General features: G+C 36.1%; 1 pseudogene; it reads left to right on the forward strand.

The window, feature by feature from the left end:
• The first annotated feature begins 4,297 nt into the window (after positions 1-4,297).
• LOC110288275 lies at positions 4,298-5,817 on the forward strand (annotated as a pseudogene).
• The last annotated feature ends 389 nt before the right edge of the window (positions 5,818-6,206 follow it).

A 6,206-nucleotide genomic window follows, 5' to 3' on the forward strand; every position in this document is an offset into this window, starting at 1 on the left:
CTCTTGTATTCTGTTGCTGATGCTCGCATCTATGGTTCCAGATTGCTTTCCTAGGGTTTCTATCTCCAGTTTTGCCTCATTTTGTGTTTTCTCTATTGTGTCTACTTCCCTTTTTAGGTCTTGGATGGTTTTATTCAATTCCATCACCTGTTTGGTCGTGTTTTCCTGCAATTCTTTAAGGGATTTTTATGCTTCCTTTTAAGGTTTTCTACCTATTTATCCGTGTTCTTCTGAATTTCTTTAAGTGATTCATTAAAGTCCTTCTTGATGTCCTCTAACATCATCATGATATATGCTTTTAAATTGCAGTCTAGCTTTTCGGGTGTGTTGAGGTACCCTGGACTGGGCAAGGTGAGAGTGCTGGGTTCAGATGATGGTGAGTGGTCTTGGTTTCTGTTAGTAAGATTCTTAAGTTTGCCTTTTGCCATCTGGTAATCTCAGGAATTAGTTGTTATAGTTTTCTCTGATTAGAGATTGTTCCTCTGGTTATTCTGTTAGCCTCTATTAGCAGACCTGGGAGACTAGATCTCTCCTATGAGTTTCAATGGTCAGAGCACTCTCTGCAGGCAAGCTCTCCTCTTACAGGAAAGGTGCACAGATAGCTGGCATTCAGACCTCCCTCCTGGCCAAAGATGAAGGCCCAAAATAGGACCTGTCCTAGAAGCTGTGTTGAATCGGCCTGCCACAGATGCTGTTTGCCTCTGTAGTCCACACTCTCACCTGCACATACTAGTCTTGGAGGGATCCAGGAATCAAGATGGTTCCCCCAGGTCCTCCTGCAAAGCCCTCCTGTGCCGGGCGGACACCTATCCTCTGGCAGGGAAGGTGCCCGGATATCTGAAGCCCGAAAAGGGGGCTGCCTCAGAAGCTCTGTGGCTCCTGCCTGTCCCAGAAGCTGTTAGCTTTTGTAGTCCACATTCTCACCTGTGCAGACTAGTCTCAGTGGAGTCAGGGAACCAAGATGTCTCCTGCAGATACTTAGGCAAAGCCTATGGTTGGTTTTAATATGGAATATTTTTTGTTTCCATTAATGGTTATTCGGTGTTTTGATGAACATTGCTTCTGGCCTGACATCTGTGTCACTTATGGTTTACAAGAACTCTACCCAGACTCTTGTGACTTTTAGATTCTCTGTTGAGAAGTCAGTTGAAATTCTGATATGATTGTCTTTATATGTTTCTTGTCCTTAAGATCTTGAAGCTTACAATATTCTTGTTGTTCTATATATTTAATGCTTTGGCTATTATTTGCATGAAAGAGTTTCCTCTTTTACTCCAATCTCTTTGTTATTATGCAATCTTCTTGTACATTTGAACAATATTTTCTTTAGATTACAATTTTTTCTATGATTTTGTTAAACATATTTTCTGGTATTTTGAGCTGGGAATCTTCTTCTCCTATACCTATTATTTTTAGATTTTGTCTTTTTATGCTGTCCTTCTCTCCCTTGGTGGGTATTTTGACTAAGGTCACCCCCATTGATTGGTAAGAAACTTTCACCTCCCTGGACTCTGGTAATTCTAGAGGGTCTGAACAGCTTCCATTGTGGAATCTAAATGACGTTTTAATTTATATTTTCCTGATGACTAAGGACTTTGAATATTTCTTTTTATTAACATTTTATTCCTCCCCTTCCTCTTCTTCCTCATTCTCTTCCTCCTACTCCTCTTTTCTTCCTCTTCATATCTTTAATCTTATTTTTGTCAAGTTATTATTTCCCTCCCAATATGCCATCTGACTATTCCTCATGCCATTAGGCCTCCCCCTGTCTTGAAGAAGATGCCTCCACCACCAACACACCACCTGCCAGCCCTCTCCAATCTTTCAGGCCTAAAGACTCATGAGAGTTAGGCCCCTCTTCTCTCACTAAGGCCAGGCCAGGCAGTCCCCTGCTATATATCTATTGGGGACCTGATATGAGCTAGTGTATGATGGCTAAGTGTCTGAGAGGTCTTAGGGGTCTGGGTTAGTTAAAACTTCTGGTCTTCTCATGGGGTCAGCTTCTTCCATTCAAACTTCTCCAAATCAACAAGAGGAATTTCCAACTTAAGTCCATTGATTTGAAATAATTATCTGCATCTGTATCAGTCAGGTACTTGTTAATCTATATTTTTTATTGGGGAATTTAGTCCATTGATATTAGGAGATAATAAGGGACGGTAATTGTTGCTTCCTGTTATTTTTTTATTAGATTTAGAATTCTGTTCATGTGGCTATCTTCTTTTAGGTTTGTTGAAAGATTAATTTCCTGCTTTTTCTAGGACACAGTTTCCCTCCTTATGTTGGAGTTTTCTATTTATTATCCTTTAAAGGGCTGGGATTGTGGAAATATATTATGTAAGTTTATTTTTCTCATGGAATACCTTTCTTTCTCCGTCTATGGTAATTGAGAGTTTTGATGGGTATAGTAGACTTGGATATCATTTGTGTTGTCTCAAGGTCTGTATAATGTCTCCCGAGGTATTTACAGTCTCTGGTGAGAATTCTGGTGTAATTCTGATAGGTCTGCCTTTATATGTTACCTGACCTGTTTCCCTTACTGCTTTTAATATTCTTTCTTTATTTTTTGCATTTCATGTTTTCACTATTGAATAATTCGAGGAATTTCTTTTCTGGTCCAGTCTATTTAGAATTTTGTAAGCTTTTGTACATTCATGGACATATCTTTCTTTACGTTGGGGAAGTGGTCTTTTATAATTTTGTTGAAGATATTTATTGGATCTTTAATTTTGGAATCTTTTCTCTCGTCTATAACTGTTTGGCATTCTCATTGTGTTCTGGATTTCCTGAATGTTTTGGATTAGGATCTTTTTCCTTATTACACTTTCTTTGACTGCTGTATCAGTGTTTAATATGGTATCTTATGAACCTGAAATTCTCTCTTCTATCTAGTATATTGTGTTGTGGATGCTTGCATTTATGGCTCCTGACCTTTTTTTTTTTTTTTTTTGGTTATTCAAGTCAGGATATTTCTGTGTAGCCTTGGCTGTCCTGGAACGCACTCTTTACACCAGGCTGGCCTCAAACTCAGAAATTTGCCTTCCTCTGCCTCCCAAGTGCTGGGATTGAAGGTGTGTGCCACTATATCCAGCTCAAGATTTTAAATCAGAGGCTTGCTTTTCAGTAATTTGGGGTTATTCAGGGCTTACTTTGGTGGGAAAACTGAGTTCTGATGAGGCCAAGTAGCCTTGATTCTGTTGCTTATGTTCTTGCTCTTGTCTGTCATATCTGCTTATCTGTGGTGTTAGCCAGTCCTACTGTCTCCACTGTGGCTTGTCCCTTCTATGAGCTTGTATATCAGCTCTCCTAGAAGACCAGTTCTCTCCAGGAAGAATTTGGGTTTGCAGAGCTATGCCAGAGCTCTGTGACATGGAAAAAAAAACAGGATGGATCATGACAATCCTTGGCTTTTCCTTGTTTCCTGGGTTCTGATGGATCTGTGTAGGTCCCTCTTGGGCCAGGAATTTGAGCAGTACTGGTGTTCTTACCTGTGCTATCAGGTGTGTCAGCATTCTTGAGAGTCCAGTTCCGTGCCAATAAGATTTGATTATGGAGACCTGTGGCACAGGGTCAACTCCAGGCATAAATACCTGTTTTGTTTTTAAATAAATATTCTCACTGATTTTAAATCTAATGTTTAATTTCACATTAGTATCACATTATTAAACATGTATTCTAGTACATCCTTTTCATCATTCTGTCATTGGATAGATGATTTGGGTTCATATTGGTCATTGAGTCTCATAGTGTGGAGATTTTCTTTTATTAATGCATGCTAGCTGCAAATATTGTGTTTTGTTATCTCTTATACTGTGTAATTATGATGAAGTTCATACATATGAAAGTATATCATGTATTTTATGAATATCTTCTAACATATATTATTTTTATAACATTAATTTCTTTTAAAGAAAATTGTTGCAATTCTGTGTTGTATGCTTTTCCATGATCCTCAAATTGGTGCTATTTCATGCATTGTGCATATATATTATATTCAACCAATTATAAAATGACATATAATGACATGTACTCATTAATTTTGCCTCTGTCTTGTGATCATACGAAGAAACTATTTCAAAGGCACAGGATTATGTACAGGATGAAATAACAGAAAGATTTGCATGTAATACCTTTAAGTGCTATATAGAAAAAATTCAGCGAATATACTGCTGGTAGTGAAGAGTGTGAAATATATTTTTATGGAAGTGATCTGTTTGTAAAACACATTTGTTTCATTCCTGAAACAGATCAGGAAGCTCCAGATACTCTTCCTGAGAGAACTCAATCCCCAAATCCTATGACTGACTATAGAATTTCTACTCGAGTGACATTTTACAAATGTATTGAATGTGAGAAATCTTATACAAAGTTATCAAGTCTTAAAGTTCACCAGAGATTACATACTGGAGACAAACCTTACAAATGTAATGAATGTGGAAAATCTTTTACACAGTATTCAGATCTTAAAGTTCACCAGAGAATCCATACTGGGGACAAACCTTACAAATGTAATGATTGTGGAATATCTTTTAGAAATTCCTCAAATCTTAAAGCTCACCAGAGAATCCATACTGAGGAAAAACCTTGCAAATGTAATGATTGTGGGAAATCTTTTACAAAGTCCTCAAATCTTAAAGTTCACCAGAGAATCCATACTGGGGACAAACCTTTCAAATGTAATGAATGTGGAAAATCTTTTACCCAGTCCTCATATCTTAAAGTTCACCGCAGATTACATACTGGAGACAAACCTTACAATTGTAATGAATGTGGGAAATCTTTTAAACATTTGTCAAGTGTTAAAACTCACCACAGATTGCATACTGGATACAAACCTTACAAATGTAATGAATGTGGCAAATCTTTTACCCACTCCTCATCTCTTAAAGTTCACCGCAGATTACATACAGGAGACAAACCTTACAAATGTAATGAATGTAAGAAATCATTTACCCAGTACTCACATCTTAAAATTCACCACAGATTACATACTGGAGACAAACCTTACAAATGTAATGAATGTGGAAAATCTTTTACACGGTATTCAGATCTTAAAGTTCACCAGAGAATCCATACTGGGGACAAACCTTGCAAATGTAATGATTGTGGGAAATCTTTTACAAAGTCCTCAAATCTTGAAGTTCACCAGAGAATCCATATGGGGGACAAAACTTATAAATGTAATAAGTATGGAAAATCATTTACCCAGTCTTCCCAACTTAATGTTCACAACGAAATCCATAATAAAAACAAATCTTACAAATGTAATGAGTGTTGTAAATCATTTACAGATTCCTCATCTCTTCAAATTCACCACAGAATCCATTCTGGAGATATGTCTTAAAAATATATTAAATGTGGCAAATCATTACACAGTCCTTGGATCTTAAATTGCACTACCAAATCCATACTGGAAACAAACATTACTAATATAATCAATATGACATATCATTTACCCAGTCCTTAAATTTTCAAGTTCACTACAGAATCCATATAGGAGATAATCTTCACAAATGAAAAGAATTGGCAAGTCTCTTTTCTTGTCCTCAACTCTCCAAGTACATCAAAAAATCAATATGGGAAAGCAGCCTTATAAGTGCAGTAAATGTGGGAAAAAATTTGCCTGTTCCCCCAACACCCCTCGTCAATGTCATTACAGAATTCATTTTGGAGACAAACATTCCTAATGTAAAGCATGTGAAAATTTATTCACAGTTATGATATCTTCAAACACAAGACAGCCTGCATACTGGAGAGAAACGTTACAAATGTAAACAATATGGCAAATTATTTAGCAAAAGTTCAAACCTCAGATAAAATAGATTCATGCAGCAGACTAAATTGATATGTAATTATGTTCTAAGTATTTATATAGAAATATGTTATTTTAAATGATAAATATAGTTATAAGAATTTAAACTGTGGTGAATCCTTGCTCATCAGAGAATACCTACAAGGTAGCATTACACATAGTAGTAATTGGAAACCCTTACTTTGAAGTAACTTATATTCATAAGAAATTATTTTATCAACAATAAAATATGAAAATAATCTTTCAGCCAGCAATAATCTGATATCATTGATGAATAATAGTATAGAATTCATTTTCAAACTCACTAAAGAAATAATATTTTAATATGTCAGCATATAAACCAAAATAATATTAATAAATATTTTTGTATAAGCATGTTGATTAATGTTCTGTA

The sequence above is a fragment of the Mus caroli genome, unplaced genomic scaffold (genome assembly GCF_900094665.2).
Source record: "Mus caroli unplaced genomic scaffold, CAROLI_EIJ_v1.1 scaffold_13752_1, whole genome shotgun sequence".
Taxonomy (NCBI): Eukaryota; Metazoa; Chordata; class Mammalia; order Rodentia; family Muridae; genus Mus; species Mus caroli.